Here is a 21,545-nt window from a genome sequence, read left to right as displayed (position 1 = left end):
AATTACCAAAATTAAAATTTAAAGGATAAATTAAAAAAGAAAATAGATAAAGAAAGAAAAAATAAATAAATAAATTTGTAGAAAAAGATAGAGAGAAAGCCCTTTTCACTTTTAAGGCAATTCATGACCACTAAAATGGTTTTAAAATAACAAAATTATGCACAAAATGCGATGGATTATATTAAAAATTGCAGAGAGAGAGAGAGAATTCACACATAGTTTTATTAAGACCAGTGAATGAGGGTGATCTTGTTCTAATCAACATCGAATGCAAACTGAAAAGCATAAAAGCGGGATGGTTCAAAAGACTGTAAATACAAGAAACTTATAATTGATATAAAATCTTAAAACTAAAATAAAAGTATTAAAAAATCTGCCCACTATCATATTTTGAATTAACCGAATATGGTAACAGACAGCCAAATGTTCTCCTGACCAGACTTCGGTATAATTCTGCATTGAATTATGAGCTTTACAAATGCAGTTTATCTCAAGCCCTTTATATGGTAAAATAGGAGATGTGCATCATTACTTTATAAATATATCTCCCGCTTAAAACGTGGAAGGGTATATATAGTGATCAGATAGATATTTATTTGGTATACTACATATACATTGTTACAATGCAATATTGACAAAATTGACAATATAATTTTATGATAAATATAACAGTTGGCACTAAACAATAGAATAAATATATAATATTGGAAGGCACCCATCTCTTAGTTTTTGAAAACATAAATTTATATATATATATATATATATATATATATATATATATATATATATATATATATATATATATATATATATATATATATATATATATATATATATATATATATATATATATATATATATAGATTCTCTGTTACATAAATTGTGCACTAGCTCCTATTTTACTTTTTGATTTGATACTTATGTCGGGCCTCACAGAGCAAAATATGAACTTTTCCATTGTAATTTAATGCATACATATAACTGTAAATATAAAAAATATACATATAAAATATGGGATCAAGTTGGCAACCCTTTGTAATTAAAAAATTAATAAAAATATGTGTATTATGAACATATTTTATTGTAATTTAATTACAAAGATTGTAATTGGAACATAACGCCCTCTCCCTGTATGTAAATTACACATTTAAACATGATACATAAAGTGTTAAATATTTGCAAATGTAAACACATCGATGCATTTAAAAATTGTTCATTTTACACAATGAAAACTTTACACTTATAGAATAGTTTTTTAATAACGCATTAAAATCATTTGTAAAAAAAACTATGACATATCCCTTACAAGATAAAAGGGGTGCATAATCGATAACATATAGAACATATTAGATTACAAAAAAATAAGAAAAGGTTACTTGACCCCAGATTAAAAAGGAAAAATGCAAAATGGGAGTGGTTCGTATTCCAAGGTGTCTGTGGAAAATTTCATGGAGATTACGAACAGTATAGTTTTTGTCAAGCTCAAAAGTCCACCAAACAATACAAAATGAAAGCAGGGCAGTGTGCATGCGCTTTAACATTCCTTTTTTGTATACATAGTGATAACATAAAGTCAAATATACCCTAGGTTCCTTCCCATATGATCGGACATAACCCAAATATTCAATGTAAATCATGGGCCAATTTAAAAAAAACGTAAACATTATTTTAACAAGGAATCACCGTACTTTGTTGTCAAAAACGGCTTACGTTTTAGTATGTGTTCAATTTGCTAAACTCAGCAAAATGAGCACGGACTGACAATACTGCACTGGTGAGTTGGTTTTGCTTTCTCACATTTCTACTCTGTATGCATGGATTATAGTTTAAATATTTTTCATTAATACACAACAAGATGGAAAGTGTGGGTATTATTTTCGGTCCGTCCGTCTTCCAGTTAGTCTGTTTGTCTGTAGTTCGGTCTGTCTGTGCCACTTTCGTTTCCAAACGACATCTCGAGAAGCCTGTAATTAAGCTCTTGTCGTGAAATTTTATACAACCCTCTGTGGCCTAAGGAAGATCCCTATGTTGATTTCGATGTCCAAAGGTCAAAGTTCAAGGTCATAATTTAAAATATTATTTCTGTTTTAACACTTTCGTCAACATATAAGTCATGACATTATACCGAAAATTTGAGAAAAAATTGATGTGTCCTAACACCTTTAATTTAGAATATTAAATTGCGCGTAAATACATTTTTCGTTTCTGCTAGGTCTTTTTCAAGGGATCATGAAACTTCTTAGACTAATCTTAATGTTATACTTTTAAAATGTTGTAGAAGTCAAGCAGACACAACTTTATACGTCCCAATATCATTTTTGATTCACAAAAGTATTGTTGTTTACAATTTTTTAAAGATTAATTCAATTCAGAGGCGACTGAAAATTTGGCGTAAGTCTATAAGACTGTTACATCATCCAGGATCTATGATTTTTTTGAAACCCAAGATGCAACGCGGAAAGGCCGGGGGGGGGGGGGCTCCTAGAGCAGAGTCCTCAGTGACGTGGGTCTATGGCATCTTCCCAAGTCAAGAGTTTCTGATCCGCTCCGCTCCACATTTATACGAATAGGCCGAGTTTGGCGGGGTTAGAAATTCGCTCTCGATCTGATTGGCCTCATGCAACTTGTTTATGTGGAGCGGAGCGGATCAGAAACTCTTGACTTGGGAAGATGCTCTGCGGGGGCTATCAGCATTTAGGTCTTTTTTACAAGAGTAGACGAATCACTTATTTGATATGTATTGTTTATAAAAATGCAAGGAGAGAGGGTGGGAAAAAAATTAATTAACTTTTCCAAACTTAAAAAATATATTATAGAACAAAAGGGGGGATATAGTAATCGGTTTGTTCGTATGTCTGTACGTTCGTTTGTTACACTTTGTGGTACCCATCTCTTATCCGCAACTCCTCTTATACCACTGATTAAAAATTAATAAAACTTTCACAGAATCTTTGGCAAGAAACAGAACAGGTGCGGATTTAGATTTTTTTCAAAAGGGGGGGGGGGTAAAGAGGAAAAGAGTTTTGATAACGTACGTTTTAATACACATGTAAATAACTCAGTATGATGCAGGATGGGGTATGGTTTTTAAAAGTGGGAGATTGATCAACCTCGGTAAAAAATACTTGTATGGATTACCTGAAAGTTTTTGAAAAAGTAAGGAAAATAAATCTCCGAACCCGAAAATCCTATTTTGTAAACGGGGTGGGGTATCATTTTGTCTTTTACAACCGATTTCTTTATATATTACAACATACACCTTTCACTAAACATTTTCAATAGTAAAAGCACAAAATAAATGTAACTTTCTTCTTTCTCTTTCTTTTTTTGCAAATCCAAAAGGGGGGGGGTGCAATTCCCGTACCCCCTCTGGATCCGCCACTATAGTAACAATAGGAAGTGGTGATGGAGATGAGAGTAGGGTTGAATTAGCCTAAGTTTCCATAAATCTAAATTTACTGAACTAAATTCTGAAACAAATCCATTAGACTTTTTGTTTACTCAAGATGAAATAAAACAAAGCATTCTAAAGCTAAAAAATGGTAAAAGTGCTGGGCTCGACTTAATCTTAAATGAATTTATTAAAACAAACAATACTTCTCTTTTACCAGTTCTTACAAAACTGTTCAATATTTCACTTAAAAATGGAAAAATGCCCAAAGAATGGAACTTATCACTTATTACCTCATTATACAAAAATGGTGATCCTAATAATACAAACAATTATAGGGGTCTCAGTGTTACAAGTTGTTTAGGTAAACTTTTTACAGGCCTTCTACAGAAACGCTTACATAATTATCTTGAGTCAAATAACCTACTAAGCCAATATCAATCTGGATTTAGAAAAGGTCATAGGACCACAGACAATATATTTGTATTAAAAACACTTGTAAACAAACATCTTTACACAAAGAAACAGAATTTATATGTGTGTTTTGTAGATTTTTCAAAAGCATTTGATACTGTATGGAGATCCGCACTTTTATACAAACTGAATAAAAAGGGTATTGGTGGTAACTTTCTCAAACTTTTAACAGACATGTATTCAAACACATACTATTCTTGTAAAAAAGACAATCAAATGAGCGAAAAATTTAAAGCCAATAGAGGAGTCAAGCAAGGTGATAATTTAAGTCCAACACTTTTCAATCTTTTTGTTGATGATTTTGTGAATTATTTTAAGAATGTAAGTACATGTCCTGCTCATCTAGATAATATGCCAATTAATCATATGTTTTTTGCTGATGATCTCGTCCTTGTATCAGAATCAGAAGTTGGTCTACAAAATTGTATAAATATTTTAGGAAAATATTATTCAGACTGGAAATTGTGTGTTAATATGGAAAAAACAGATGTTATGATTTTTTCAAGAAAATCTGTTGATGAAGCATCATTTAGATTTTATTATAATCACAATATGATTAACATAACAAATGAATATAAATATTTGGGTGTTGTGTTTAGATCTGATGGGAAAATGAAATTTGCTGCTGAACAGCTATCATAACGTGCTAGAAAAGCATATTACGCTATTAAATCAAATTTTCCTGCAAATATTAATTTCTCTGCTGAAATTATGTTGAAATTATATCATTCAATGGTAATACCAATTATAACATATGGATCTGAAATATGGATAACTGACTTCAAATGTGATTTAATGTCTTCAGACCAGTTTCCTTTTGAAAAAACACAGCACTTGATATTTAAAGACATACTAGGGGTACATAGAAAGGCATCAAATCTTGCTGTTTTATGTGAGTTGGGTCGTTTTCCTTTGTTCTATTTATGTTATGAATATATGTTAAAATATTTCATTAGACTGAAGGAAATGGATTGCAAACATGAGTATAACAATTATTTAGTGGTTTCTGCATTTAAAGAAGACAAAAATCTTGTATCTAAAATATCTTGGCAAAAGAAACTGTCTTCATTACTACAAAAATTAAATATTAGTTCTTTGGAAATATCTCACATAACTTTGAAAAACAAATTACAAGAGCATTACCAAAACAAGATATATGAACAACTGGAAAATGTTAGCAAATCAGACTCTGGAAAGTTAGCATTTTATAGCAAAATTGTGAAGCAAGATGAATACAAACTGCTAAGTTATTTAAAACTACCCCTGAAAAAAAGTTGTAGATCTTTATTAACAAAATTAAGGATCAGTGCCCATCCACTGTATATTGAAACGGGTAGATACTGTAAACCCCCGATTCCTAGAGAAAAACGTTTATGTTATTCATGTAAATTGTTTGTTGAAGACGAAAAACATTTTGTTCTTTACTGTCCAAAGTATGATCAATATAGATGCAATTATAATGATATATTTAATGTAAACACATATACTAGTGATAACCCCCAAAAATTGTCAATCCTACAGGGTCATTCTCAAATTTTGTCCAGATTCCATCAACAGAATTCAGAGAAAATAAATCATGAGAACTAAATACTTTAAAGTTTTATGTTAGTAATGAAACATCAGAGATGCGTAAATAATGTTGAAGAACTAAGAATTCTATCAACATTTACTATAAAATCCATTATAAGTACATGCATCCAACAATAAATGTCCATGGTGTTACTTACTTAGTAATCGCAATAAAATAATAACTTACGAAAACTTAAGGTTTCTAGAATCATAATGTAAACATCCTGATCAAAAATATTTTATCAAAACAAACCGAGGGTTCTTGAGAGAGAAATTTTAGATGACATGAAGCTGAAAGTTGTTAAAATTATAAAATTTGGTTATTCTTACATAAATACCTTAAGCATTTGTCATTTTACCTCAGCATGAAACACTGGCTTTGCAAATATACTTCGTATTAGAAGACAGCAGAATTGTGTAGCAAGTTTTGATAAAATTGTGGAAAAATTTAAAATATAAATTCAGGAAAAATGGTTGAGTAACACCAAGGACACAAAAGTAACAGAAAGGACATAAAAGTAACACAAAAGACATTTTGTTCAAACCTTAAGAATAAATAATAAATTTGCCCCCCTTCCCCCGCAAAAAGCACAACAATGGCATTATCTAATAGATGTAAATGAAAGTATATGAATTTAAGAAAAAAATTGCTTCGGATTTCATTTCTTTTTACATTTGGAATCCGACTAGTAACACCAATGATTAAAAAGTAACAACATAGACATAACTGTCCAATTATAAAGATACATAAACATCAACAAAAAATAAAAATAACACTATACTTCTATAGTGTAAGGCTTACAAACAATTTCCAATTTTTATAGGGAAAATCAATTAGACAAATCTGCATGAAGAGTATCTTCATCTACATTCAAACAAAAATTCTTGATTGGTGACAGAGGCATTGTTCCTCTGAAATATAATCTTTTGATATCGCTTTTGATAGTGATGAAAAATTCGTAACTATTTCATCGTCGGACATACTCATTCCATGCTAGAATAGTCAAATGTTCTCTATCTGACGTTACTTTGAAGGTGTCTGGATTCCTTGGATCTTTCACTTGTTTGTCTGTCTCTTTTTTGCAACTTTTGAAATGTTTCGTCCTTCCAATATCTTCATCAAGAGAACATGACATAGAATCAACAGGTTTCAGAGTAAAAGTCCCATGTATCAAAAAATCCTGGATTTTTATTTTATTTCCTTGTGTTCCTATAGTTCCCTGGAGTTACCACTTTAACCATCTCATTTTTAAAGACTTCATTATATTTAATGTAACTTAAAATGTACCATCTCCCCACAATTGTTTTCTTTTAAACATTGAACACAATTACGACTTCATACGTGGTATTTTTATTTCATTTTTCTATCTTAAATGCTTGCCGTGTCGCTTGTGTAACTGAATTTGTCTATAATGTTACCACAGTTAAGTATTATAGGGTTAAAAAGGGGTAAAGATGTATTTCATAAGAAATTTTCATATTTCAATTTACTCAAAATAAATAAAGACTCTCTACTCTACTGCAAGTATAAATACAAGAGTATATTAATAATGTAAATGTTTCATCATTTTGACGACCATGGAGTTACCAAATATGTCCTTTGTGTTACGCGTTTCGTTTATTGAATGAATTTGTAGCATGCATAAATATTATATGTAAAACCATAGGCGCTCCCCATGTAATTCTGTAAATGACGTATGATAAGTATATATTATATAGAGGGGTAGACCTATATATACTTATCATACGTCATTTACAGAATTACATGGGGAGCACCTATGTGTAAAACATATGATCAGATGATAAAATATTATTGATACACTATTTTCGATAAACTTGACACAATATATTTTATTTTTAAATTGTAAATATTGAAGTTTCTGTACATATTGTCCATAGAGTAATTAAATATGTCCTTCGAGTAACTTTTCCTACAGTTAAGGAATGACTCTAATTCTTGGCCATATTAGAGAGGTTGAGATTTCAAACGTGTACGTGTACGGGTACGTCTAGTAGGGGAATAACCTAAATTCTGTGTGTATTACGTCATCAATTTAAGTGACGTCAAAATTGCTACACGTTCGTAAAACTTGTAGAATCCAATCTACACGTAAGTGAAAACGTGTAGCTTTAATAATAAAAATTAGTCAATTTAAGTGTGAAAATGTGATTGTTATACATTATAAGGGATGTTTACTTTCACGAGCTTTTATTTTTATCAAGTTTTGTTTACAAACTGACGACAAAAAACTTTCTAAATAGTTGAAACAGAGACACCGATCGCGGTATACACGTACATGTTACACTTCATAAAAATCTCAACAGACAAATTAAAAATAACGTGTACGTGTACGTCAAAATTTCTACATGTACACGTACGCGTACAAGTTTAAGATCTCAACCTCTCTATTATCGAGTATAATCTGGTTTGGGTCAGTTTACGCTTTATAATCCGCGACGCGTATTATAAAAACGCTTAAACTGACCCAAACCAGATTATACTCGATAATATGGCCAAGAATTAAAGTCATTCCTTATAATTTAATTTTAAAACAATTAAACAACTTTTGATGTAAAGTTGTGTTGCTTTTTATAAGTTCAAATTTACCGCGCAATAATACAACCGTAGTAACGGAAGTGATTTGAAGCGAGGGGAGGTAATAAATAATACAAGGATCTAGCAGCCATGATGTTTGTTTACACGAGGTAAGAACGAGTAATTGTTTAAAGTTGAAGGTCTATTTATTAAATCTGGAATTTTCCATGGATTCCGAGGACTGGAAATGAGGGGATTGCATGGATATGATGATTAAGCTGGTCGTCAAGGGGGTGTGTCCCCATACCAAACCAGATTATACAAAATGTTATGCGTTCCTTTTTGGAAATCAACCAATGAGTGGCGAGAATACAAATAAAATTAAATTATTAACAAAATGGACAGTAACGCTAGGGAATTACTACATCAAAAGTTACAAGTATTTATAAAAGCTATGGCTGACTTAAAAATATAGAGCACAGTTCCTACATCATGTGTATTTCACAACAAAGTCGCTAAATGCATCACAAACATTATATATTAATTTATCTTCACATTATTTAAGTAACTCCAAGGACTTAAAAATAAATTACTCTTTCAACCAAAATCAACTGAAACCAAATATTGTGTCTACAGGGTGAAACACACGTGTTTTGTGTCTTTTTATATTTTGGCAGGTACAAGATGTTTATAAGGCAACAGATGCTGAAGAGTTCCTTCAGGAAAATTAACTGTTACAGATAACTTTTATGTCTTGGTTACTCCAAGGACACGGCGAAAATCACAAAGTTTTTTTTAACGTTTATTGTTTAAAAAATTATATTCTTACTTTTTTCAGTCACCTTTAAGACTGTTTTTAAACAATGTTAAGTATTTACAATACATAAAAGGTATTTTATACTCCCAAATTATATTTACTGTCTCAATAAGGAGGGTTGAAAATACACCCTCGGCGAAATCACAAGCAATTTTCTTTAATTTAACTCATGTTGAAGGAATTTTTTCAGTGTTTATATCAATTTTTAATCCTACTTATATTTGTCCTCCCAATTTTAGATCATTGTTAAGTTCATGAGCACAAAAAAGTTTTTATTTTATTAAAATATTTACCAGAAAACGTGATTCACTGAAATCTGGACATTTTTTGAGAATGACCCTACAAATATTTCAAGTGCTAGAAGGATATGTTGTTTCTTGAAAAAGTGCTTTGACATCAGAAAAGAAAGTCAAAAATGAATATTAATATTGAGAAATATACAATTTTGTTCACCTCATATTTCTCACTTTGTATATACTTATATTAATTGTGTTAATTTATGTTATGTTATTAATGTTCATGACTGTATGCCGACATAGTAATTGTCAATAAAGTGAATTGAATTGAACTGAAATTCATGTTCTTCGTTTTTTTACCTTTCCAATTTAAGATACAAGATATCTTATTTACTTCATTTAAATAACAGCAGCTACAGCGCTGACTCGTTTTTATTATTTATTAGAATAAGTTTAAGGACAAAATAATTTTGTATTGGAAAGTTTACTAAGCATAATTTTGTACTGGAAAGTTTATTGAAAATATTTTTGCATTGGAAAGTTTATGAAATAATTTGTTCTGAAGTCTGGGATGATATAATTTTATTTTTTAATTTATTGGACATGTTGGTTAGCAAACTGGACAACGGACAGTAATGTTCATCAAAATAAAACGGGGAAAATATAAAGCAAATTAATTAAGTATATCTAAGAGCCTAAGTTCTATTAATGGTATTCAACATTTTAATTTTATAAAAGAAATTAGAGTTATAGGATTAATAGCATAGTTCTCAAATTTCATGTACAAGTTATCCAGGGGCGAGTTCACTCGGGCACGATTTCAACAAGTAACATATTTTCACGTGGTAGCACACGTTCCAAAACAGCAAGACTGATAGAAGAAAAGATTTAAGACTTTGCGAAAGCACTAAATATTGTGATTTATTGTGACCGACAAGTTTATTCTCTTTTTTAAGTTACTGTAAATATTATTAATCTTACAGGATAGGTTAATATTCGTGTTGCTGAGGAAAGGAAGCAACAAATCTCTAAATCGATTCTCTGCGCACAAAATGTAAGTTTTCCTCAAAATTCCTATGATTAGATTCTATCAGCATGATTAGAATAAATCTAATTATTATATTTACACATTTACCACATAGTTTTCTTTTTATTGCAATGTTGGATAGTCTACGGTTCAAAGAAAAAAAAATGAAAGGAATATTCGCTTTTCCTGCACTGCACGTTTTTTGACACACGACCACTGACCAAAGCAACCATTTTTAAAAATTTGCTTTCGCCAATATGTCAAAATAATGTATTAGAAAGTTTTATTGGCATTAGAAATAAGATCGGCATTGTTTTAATTTTAGTCTGCTTTAAAAAAGAATAATTATCGGGCATATTTGTAAATATTTTGGTTTTGGAGTCACGTGGTCTCTACGTCATAAAAGTAGCCATTGAATTTGTAGAAGACGCAACCTGCCGATCGTTATAATAAAACTGATTTTTCATTTATTAAAAAAACAGACGATTTATGATGCAGTTGAGAAATCCAGCTACATTTGTATAAACCTTCACCGTGAATTCGGTGGAGAATTCGTATGAAAGCCGTGAGGTACAGTAAATATTTGTTTTGTTTTATGAAAACCTACATCATGTTTCTTATAGTGATACATGTAAATAGTTTGTATCATTGTCTGTACCTTATCCTTATTTTCATATTATAACGCTTTTTTTCAGTGTGAATTGTTAATTAGGATGATGTATTCTGTGATTTTTTTATGCCTTCTTCAAAGAAGGAAGGGCATATTGCTTTGCTTCTGACTCTGTCTGACTGTCGGTTAGCTGCAGATCCGGGAGTGTTGGTAAAATGGGTAGGCAAACCCGGGCCGGGGCAAATTGAAAGCTGGGGCAGATCGAGATTTTTCAAATATCTCCGCTAAGACTCCACCAATTAACCTGAAATTTTCAGATTATGTTCCTTTAAGATTCCTTTGTATTCGCTGTTAATATCGCCGTAATATACGCAATATTTCTGATTTTCTGGGCGTTTGTTCATTTCCAGGTTGGTAAAATGGGTAGGCAAATTCAATAAGACATTTCACGGTATTTTTTAATAAATACTCATTAAACCATTACAATTGTGGACTTTTCCAATATTTTACACTCTATATAAACGAAATATAATTAGTTTTACATTATAAAAGCTATAAGTATGCAGAATTTGCGCATTTTCAGAAAAGCCGGGGCATAAAACGGGGAAAATATACCCGGGGCAAGCCCGAAAATTCCGAAATAATGAAGGCAAATTGTTTGTATTGGAGGATGTTAGCTATTACTTTTGTTACATTGCCAACTCTGACCACATGGAGGTATTCTCAAAAGGGCCTGACACTTGTCAGATGACAAATAATCTCAAGTAAAATAGAGTAAACCTGTACAATTATTCCGGAATTTTCAGGTTTTTCTCGGGTGATCGGGTCCGGTTTTAATGACCCGGTTTTTCTTAAAACATGTAATTTCGCGTAAATATTGCAATAACCAATGAAGAAATATAAATATATAGTTAATACATATTCTTAAACACCAGAATTATTCATAACTTTACGGATTTTTCGCAGCATATGTCTGAAAACGTAAATTATGAACTTGGGAAACTGCCTACCCATTTTACCAACTTGAAAATCAATAATCGCCGATAAAATCTCAAATCTAGAGTATTTCATGGCAATTTTAGCAGCGAATATAAATAATCATGTATCAAATACATTCTGAAAATTTCAGCTGGATCGATAGAGTATGAAGACGGAAATATGAAAAACCTCGATCTGCCCCGGCTTTTTAACTTGCCCCGGCCCGGGTTTGCCTACCCATTTTACCAACACTCCAGATCCGGTACCTCGAATTACCGAAATGCCCCTGATTTACCGAAATGCCCCTGGAAATTACCGAAATGCCCCTTGAAACTACCGAAATGCCCCTTTAAAACTCAGATACGTTGGTCTTTATGAAAGGTAGTGAGGTAATTATACATATTTAAAAAAAAATTAATTAAAAAATTATTTACAAATGTTTTTATTTTCTTTCAAAAGGTTCGTTTATCTAATATCTAACAGAGATAACTCTAGTAGTATTTGTATTCATATTAGCAGAATTATTTTTTTCTTGATGTTGTCGATTTACATGCTGAATAATTTGAATTAATTAATTAAAATTTTTAAGTTCAATATGCTATAAGCATTTGATAGCTTTGTTTATTTGGTGTATAAATTTTACAACGCTGAGCCCCAGGGGTTAAGTCTCCCACTGCGTACCGTTATCCATTAAAAAAAATTGCCGACATTGCTATTTAAGAGAAAGAGTACGACTTTTTAAAGCACTGGACAGGTAAGTTTTTTTTTTATTTTGTAACTGGTAGTAACCCCTAAAAATGTATAAGAAAAGAAAAAAAACATTCATTTTAACAATATTTTTAGCAGTTTAAGTTTCCATAATCCGTTTCTGATTCACACAATATTAATATTTTATCACAGTCAGTAGTTAAGTTTGTCGTTTCCTGTATACTTTGGCCGACCTTGTCTATTGCTTTTTATTTATTTACAACTTTTGATTACCCAGAAGTCGAATTTTAAAAATCTCTCTTTTTTAAACCTTGCGTTTATTATACTTATATGAGATGTAACTAAAACTGTGTATACTTACTTGTATTTCTGCCATGTTTCCTCTTCTTCCTTTTCAATACTTAACAACACATACGGTATAAAATTTGTTCAACAAAATGGGGAGCGGGAGAGAGAGAAAGAGAGAGAGAGAGAGAAAGAGAGAGGGACCATAAGATAACGGACAGTAACATGCTTCCCGCTGAGACAATGTTGCAAGAGTTATCGCTCTTAGAGGTCACAATATTTGAGCCAATTAAACACATTTTTTTTAACATTTGTGTTCAAAATACATAGTTTCGTTAATAAAATTTATCATAAATTATCATAAAATGACTATTAGAATATAATTCAAGGGGCATTTCGGTAGTTTTAGAGGGCATTTCGGTAATTCCCAGGGGCATTTCGGTAAATCAGGGGCATTTCGGTAATTCGGGTTACCCCTGCAGATCGAACTGTAGCTCTCCGAAAAAATATATATTGATAGACTGGAGAGCTACAGTGCCACCCATTGAAAAAACTGTATATTTATTGCGCACAAAAAAGTGTGCTTGGTTCTGGTTTAATTCTTCCAAATTCTTACCTCAATTGCAAAATAAGCTAGATTTCAATAAAGTCCTTACTCCTCTATCAATTACTTTCGTAGTTTACATCTGTACAAACGCATTGGACAAACCAAAATGGCACTTATAAATAGGCGAAATTTTCGATGACCTCAATTTCAGGGCCAGGAGGGCTATTAAAAACAATTATAAGAAATGTTTTGTTGTGAAAACAGTGAAAGAATATGTTTAGAACACATGGTTAGTAATATTTTGAGATGACTGTTTTAAAAACATGGAGAAATAAATCGAGAAACAGCGCACTTTTTTGTGCGCAATAAATATACAGTTTTTTCAGTGGGTGGCACTGTAGCTCTCCGGTCTATCAATATATATTTTTTCGGAGAGCTACAGTTCTGCAGCTAACCATCGGTCCACCATTGGTTTCCATTCATTTTCTTCGCAGATGTTGCACATATTAAAATGAAATTTGGTATACAGATTTATCATAAAAATATCTATAGTTCAAGTTCTGTTTTGGGTAGGATTGGACCATTTTGGACAGAGATATGCCTATTAGATTTAAAAAAGATTGCAGTGATTTACAGTTTCCGTTCATTTTCTTTGCAGAGGTTGCACATATTGAAATGAAAGTGGTATACAGATTTATTATAAAAATATCGGGAAGTTTCTAGTATGCCGATCCCCAGAATCATGTGACTGCGCATGAGTGGTTTTTAGCTCACCTGTGCCGAAGGCTCAAGTGAGCTTTTCTGATCACATTTTGTCCGTCGTCCGTCCGTCTGTCTGTCTGTCTGTCCGTCCGTCTGTCTGTCCGTCTGTAAACTTTTCACATTTTCGACTTCTTCTCAAGAACCACTGTGCCAATTTTGACCAAACTTGGTACAAAGCATCCTAAAGTCCCCTCACAAGGGGAGATAATCAAGAAAAGACAAAAATAGGGTGGGGTCATTTAAAAATCTTCTTCTCAAGAACCACTGGGCCAGAAAAGCTGAAACTTATGTGGAAGTATCCTGGGGTAGTGTAGATTCTAAATTATAAAAATCATGACCCCCGGGGGAAGGGCGGGGCCACAATTGGGAATCAAAGTTTTGCATAGTAATATATAGGAAAAATCTTTGAAAATCTTCTTCTGAAGAACCACTGGGCCAGAAAAGCTGAAACTTATGTGGAAGCATTCTGGGGTAGTGTAGATTCTAAATTGTAAAAATCATGACCCCCGGGGGAAGGGTGGGGCCACAATTGGGAATCAAATTTTTACATAGAAATATATAGAAAAATCTTTGAATATCTTCTTCTCAAGAACCACTGGGCCAGAAAAGCTGAAACTTATATGGAAGCATCCTTGGGTAGTGTAGATTCTAAATTGTTCAAATCATGACCCCAGGGGGAAGGGCGGGGCCACAATTGGGAATCAAAGTTTTGCATAGAAATATATAGGAAAAATCTTTGAAAATCTTCTTCTCAAGAACCACTGGGCCAGAAAAGCTGAAACTTATGTGGAAGCATCCTTGGGTAGTGTAGATTCTAAATTTAAAAAATCATGACCCCCGGGGGAAGGGCGGGGCCACAATGGGGAATCAAAATTTTACATAGTAATATATAGGAAAAATCTTTGAATATCTCCTTCTCAAGAACCACTTGGCCAGAAAAGCTGAAACTTATGTGGAAGCATCCTTGGGTAGTGTAGATTCTAAATTGTTCAAATCATGACCCCCGGGGGAAGGGCGGGGCCACAATTGGGAATCAAAGTTTTGCATAGAAATATATAGGAAAAATCTTTGAAAATCTTCTTCTCAAGAACCACTGGACCAGAAAAGCTGAAATTTAAGTGGAAGCATCCTTGGGTAGTGTAGATTCTAAATTGTTCAAATCATGTCCCCCAGGGGAAGGGCGGGGCCACAATTGGGAATCAAAGTTTTGCATAGAAATATATAGGAAAAATCTTTGAAAATCTTCTTCTCAAGAACTACTGGACCAGAAAAGCTGAAACTTATGTGGAAGCATCCTGGGGTAGTGTAGATTCTAAATGGTTTAAATCATGACCCCCAGGGGAAGGGCGGGGCCACAATGGGGAATCAAAATTTTATATAGAAATATATAGGAAAAATCTTTGAATATCTTCTTCTCAAGAACTACTGGACCAGAAAAGCTGAAACTTTTGTGGAAGCATCCTGGGGTAGTGTAGGTTCTAAATTGTTCAAATCATGACCCCAGGGGGAAGGGCGGGGCCACAATTGGGAATCAAAGTTTTGCATAAAAATATATAGGAAAAATCTTTGAAAATCTTCTTCTCAAGAACCACTGGGCCAGAAAAGCTGAAACTTATGTGCACATGATAGTGAAGATTTCAAAATGTCTAAATTATGATCAGTTTCATAGGGTGGGGATGCATTATGTATTACAAGGAATAAATCTGGTAAAGAACAGAATGGTCAAAGCTTCTCAGGTGAGCGATGTGGCCCATGGGCCTCTTGTTATGTTCCCCAAACGAAGTTGGGGAACATATTGTTTTTACTGTGTTTCTTATTATTATTATTTTTCTTCTTCTTCTTCCTGGGTACTTTTTTGTCCGGGAATGATCTGGTAAACTATACATGCGACTAAGGTGAAATGTTTTTAGGGTCAGTAGACATGTTATGTAGATTTGCGGAACGAAGGTCATTTTGCGCGCACGTGCTTGCAATATATAAATGACCGATTTAATTGATATAGGCGTAACTTTTTAAATTTTTGATGAAATGCTTTGAAACTTATTATATAAGGATATATTAGAAGCATAGACAATATGACATGGTCAAAATAGCAAGATCTCACGCGCATGCACGTGCGCTCTGCTCTGATTGGCTGAAACTAAAGTCTCAATATCTTTCTTATTTTTTGACGAAATCCTTTGAAATTTTGAAAATAGCCATGCATTAGGATATCCTACAACATGATATATAGCAATTATCATAAAAAAACGTGCATGCACGTGTGCTGCAACCTGATTGGCTTAAACTTTAAATAGCTATAACTCCCTTGATTTTCAACCAAACATGATGGGATTTGGAACATAGATTTACTGAACTAAAAATATGGTCACCATGCACATGCATACACGTGCATGTACGTGCGCTGCAATCTGATTGGCTGAAACTTTAAACAGCTATAACTCCCTTGGTTTTCAACCAAACAGGATGAGATTTGGAACATAGATAGATATAATGGACTACTACAAGAAAGGTATGGTCACCATGCACATGCATACACGTGCGTGTACGTGCACTGCAATCTGATTGGCTGAAACTTTTAACAGGTATAACGCCCTTGGTTTTCAACCATACGGGGTGGGATTTATAACATAGATAGATGTAATGGACTTCTACAAGAAGGTATGGTCACCGTGCTCATGTATGCACGTGCGTGCACGTGAAATGAACAAAATCAAAAATACACTTGAATGAGCGTATTTTTTATTACTTTTGGATTACTTTTAGATTAAATACTTTAATTTTTAGTATATTAAAATATATGGATTGTGTAGACAAAATGATATGGTCATTACGCACAGGCATTCGCATGCGCACGCGGGCAATGCTAAAATTTGAATGAACTTCGAGTCTCAAATACATAGAGTTTGTCGTATTTAATGAAGCTTACAGGTAAAAGGCACAAAAAGAGAGTTGGGGAGCGTTTGGGGAACATCTGTAACGGTCCCCGTTACAATTAGCACTAGTTTCCCTTGCCGTTGCTATGCAGAATGTAAACAAACCGGCATTTCCTACTGTCTCGCTTCAACAAAACGCATTCCGATCGAGTGATTAGGTTAGGCAGAGACATATAATAGAGGGATCTTAAAGGAATAAAGTATGAAACATGTAAAAGTTCAAATATTAAGAAAACTGTTAATGAAATATGGGTGCATTGGTTGTATGCGATCGATGGATTAGGGTTAGAGTATAAAGCTCAGAGATTGCAATTGTTTTAAAAATCTCCCATCACTTTGGGTTAGTTCATGAAATTTTTGCTTTACAAAGAACAAAAAGTTTTATCAACAAAAGTTCGGGTGAATCAACTCTAATGTCGAAAAATGACGGATTTTGAGTGCTAAGTTTAAGCAAGTTATTGTAAAAGCGACTTACCGTTTACTGCAGCTTGAAATCCTAACCTCCTCGTAATGTCCATATAAAGAATATTGATCCTTTCAAATTGATGATAATGCACAATTTGATCAATCAATAACTAGTACATTGTAATTAGCTATTATTTGTTAAATCCCTGTATTTCTTTAAAAAATCTCGCAATTTTAATAGCATTGTGCTTTGAATTCTATCAGGTATTTCTTCATTACGTCAAAACACAAGTGATGCATCTCATGAATATTTATGAGATTACGTCAAAAATTGATCTTGTGATCACATTCCTAAACAACGGAAGATGGAGTTTTACTTCCTAAACAAGTACTTTATTTTACGAAATCTTTTAATTCTCATTTAAAAAAAACTGTGTTTAAAAACCAGTTTTTTAAACCCAATTTTTCACAACGAACATGAAATGGGGTCAGTTTTGCTATTTGTGGCTTTTTTTTTTTGATTTTGTCGATTGCTTACACGATTGTATATATATTGTACACCGCTTTCGGCGGCACCTATTTTAGCGCCATATTTACAGGGACCAGTATACTAGAAGTGTTCCCACAATTCAATGCATATACCATTTCCTATTTCTATCGCAGAATCACACATATACCGTTTCCCCGCAATCACATATTTTTCATGCACTTTTTACATTGAACCTTCAATTTAATGCCAATTTCCTTCTATTTTATACTTGCTAAAATCTCATTAAATAAGAAAAGTTATATTAAATCTTATTAGAATATTACGTCATTATATTATTCACTCTAATTTTCAGCGAAACTTGTATTGTGCCATAAAAGTGCTTGCGGGGAAAATGTAATGTTATATTTCTATGATGAGAACCTTTTTATATACCGTAAAATGCCATTTTACTTATTTCAGTGAATTTTTAATTTTATGCTGTTGAGTGTTTTCAGACACACCCAGAAAACATAAACAGGGGTTCATAAATATGGTGGTCTGAGGTCCGGGACCTAAAGTTTATGGGGGCAGACTAGCTAATTGTTACCCTCTAATAGTCCGTGGAACTAGTAGTTTTGAGAAGAAAAAAATATTTTAATCCTGACCAGTGATTTTTAGGGCCGATTTGGGGCCCAAATTCGGCCCCCGTCCTTATTGAAAATATGCCTGTATTTTCCCAAAATGTAGTGGAAGTTTTCCCAAAGAAAAACTTACAAAATATGTGATCAAATGCAGTTTCTTTATTGCATGCTTTTCAGTAGAGTTCAAGCAGGTCTTGTTGTTCAGCCATGTTGGATTTTCTTCGTAATTATTAGGTAACTCGTACCACTACAGTATTGTTCTTGATGCAAGTAATTACATAATTCATACCAAGAATAGTCTTGATTTGTGATAATTGTTTAATTAAGTAATACACAGACAAAAACAAAGCTTTTTGACAATAAGTTTCAAGTGACTGGGTTTTCTGGGAGATTCTCATTTTAGCCTTATTGATGCTGAAATTCTGATTTCTGGGTGCCCAAGCCCCCAGTCCCAAAGTACTGAAGAAAACTCTGTAATCAAATTGATTAAAAATAGATTAAAATTGAGAATGCTTTTTTTTAAATTTTGGACTAGTAATTTAACAACACAGACTAGTGAAATTTATTATCTTAATAGTCCTTGGACCAGTGAATGTTCAGGGAAAATTTAAACCCCTGCCAGGGACCTATATACTAATATATAGGTTGCCCCTGCATAATACACAAAAAACAATTCATCCTAAAATAAAGCACCTTCCATCATTCAGTGTTTTACTATGCTTCCTATAATTCTAAGCAGCATGTCATACATGATATACTTTTTACATGGTACAGGTGTACCCTTTCTCTTGAAAATATAATTATAAAACAAGAGTCTTCATATTTTTTAGTAAATAAGTTATAATGATCATCATAGGGCAGTGGTCAAGTGTCTGCTCTAAAATTGCAGAATAAGGAGTTAATTCTTTCGCAGCGGGTTCCAAGCCCAATTTGTGCGATGTGGAGACTTGGGTCTTCTGATTAGATGGTATAAACTGAGGTCCCATGTTTCAGTTGGTGCTGGCACAAAAAGATCTCTCACCGTTCAGTTGCTATGAGTGCCGAACATAAGTAAAATTTTGCTGCTCTCCACTGGCAAGTGGTGGCCTCTTGATATTGTCATGAGTGAAAAATTCTCGATAGGGACCTTAAACAACAAACAATTTTTGCATAAGCATTGCTAGTCCTGATCTGCAATTGTAGTCTCCTTCCTATTAAAAATATTAAGAAGCTAGTAATTCCAACAAAACTCATCAAAACAGAACAACATTATGATGGTACACCAATTTGATTGAGAATGTAACTCATCAGTGTATGTAGGTTTATCAGATTCAAGGTAGAGTGCTAAGCCGCAAGGCATTCTCACTTGCCCCACTCTCTCCTGAAAGTACTCAAACCTCTCTGTTTTGAAGTTTAAAGGTTGCTTAGGGTGGATTTGATAAAAAAAAAAATATGGTTTTACGTCTGTAAGATTGTATGTTTATTTGGCCGACAACATTTGCCCTTGATACTGTTTGCCCTCATTTTTACTTCTGTACACTTCTAAGTCTGATTTAAACAATTTTAATTGCCCAGGTGTTATACATGTACATTATTTAATTGAAAGATGCTGCGTGTTCTGATTTTGAGCCCCACCCAAGAATCAATATTAATGCTGTCCTTTAAGATATTTGTGGAGTCCTGCAGAAATCAATACAGAGAGTCTGGTTGAGACTACCTGTAACTGGTCTTGGTAATTGTTTACAGGATATGTATTCGGGACATATAAATGTTATTACAGCACATTACAAAACACGTTTTCTAATTTCTAGAAAGTGCTATACCTATGTACATGAGTCCCACAATTTTTTTAATAAAATTACTTATTATCTTGTGTTGCTGATGCTGCGTGTTAATTAGAACCTTCATAGTCACCTGTTATTCACAGTAATTTTGCTTTGTCATTAAGTCAGAAGGATGTAGAAATCATAGTCATGGCTTCATTACAGATTCAATGAAGAGCTTTTTTGACATACAAGATGAATTAATGCAGCTTTTGTGAGGATTTTTGTGCGGATTCTTATGGCAGTTTAATGCTGCTGTGTGGTAAAAAATAAGGCTAAAGCTGCAGTTAGAGGATTCATTTAAACATTGTTAGAAAGGAGGTGCTTGACTTGGGTAATTTTTATTGGTCTTTGGGCCATTTGTTTTTAAATATGAATATTAGAATATGAAAAGCAAAGTTGCTCACAAAGGGCAGATTATATGATGATTAGGGATGTTAACGAATATTCGAATACTCATTCGATGAGCTGATATTCGAATATAAATTTGTGATTCGAATATTCGTTTTTAAGTATACAAGCATTATGAAGAGAGAAACCTGGCAAGTTTTATTAGAAATTGAATCAAGTTTGTACAAAATAAAAAAAAACACTCCTCTTGGATTATCTTAAAGGTGTGAAGAGTGTATCTATTAGAGTAATTTATTTATTTGTTCACTTAATTAGTGGTATAATAGTTTCCAGTACAAACAATCAGCCTGTATTGCTGTAAGGACCCAGTTTTACAGTAAACACACGTATTTCTTGTTTATGTAAATATCATTAAAAATCATTATCAGGATATTATGATTAGCAAGAGGTAATTGCTTTTAATATTTCGCTATTAGATAATTGTTCTGTTTGGTATAAATTTGTAGGAGTTATCAGTGTAGACTTTCGTAAGACGATCAATATAATCTAGAACATATTTAAGAATCTTTTGAATTTTCAAAAATCAATCATTACATTTTGAATGTATACTACTCAATAATTTTTAAAATATACATATATAATTGTAGTGCATTTTCAAAACTCTGCACGAGTTTTTAATCTAAAATAATGGCATAAAACCTATACTGCTTGACAGGAGAGTGAAGATATATATTTAATAATGCAAGATGTATTTATTTTATCGAATATTCAAATATATTCGAATACTCCTATCAAATATTTGAATATTAATTATTGACAATTTTGACATCCCTAATGATGATACATTGAATTTTTTTTGGTTTGCTTTTATTGTAGCATGTATCAGCACCACTTTACTAGTATAGTAAAGCAAAAGGAAAATCAGGCTAGTTTTCATTTTCAGAATTTTTAGAATGATCATCCAACCACTTTCAAAAGTCAAACTAAAATTAACTGTCCAC

At 32.7% G+C, this 21,545-nt stretch overlaps 1 protein-coding gene across 1 annotated transcript in view; it reads left to right on the top strand.

The window, feature by feature from the left end:
- Positions 1–9,922: 9,922 nt before the first annotated feature.
- Positions 9,923–21,545, top strand: part of LOC134276620 (period circadian protein homolog 1-like) — a 47,890-nt gene continuing 36,267 nt past the window's right edge. Inside the window, exon 1 of the mRNA XM_062758852.1 lies at positions 9,923–10,077. The gene's annotated coding sequence lies outside the window, so the exon portion shown is untranslated. The remainder of the gene's footprint in view (positions 10,078–21,545) is intronic.

The sequence above is a fragment of the Saccostrea cucullata genome, unplaced genomic scaffold (assembly GCF_032062105.1).
Source record: "Saccostrea cucullata isolate Sc308-1 unplaced genomic scaffold, CSIRO_AGI_Scuc_v1 ctg590, whole genome shotgun sequence".
NCBI classification, from domain to species: Eukaryota; Metazoa; Mollusca; class Bivalvia; order Ostreida; family Ostreidae; genus Saccostrea; species Saccostrea cuccullata.
This window is presented reverse-complemented; position numbering and strand designations above follow the sequence as displayed.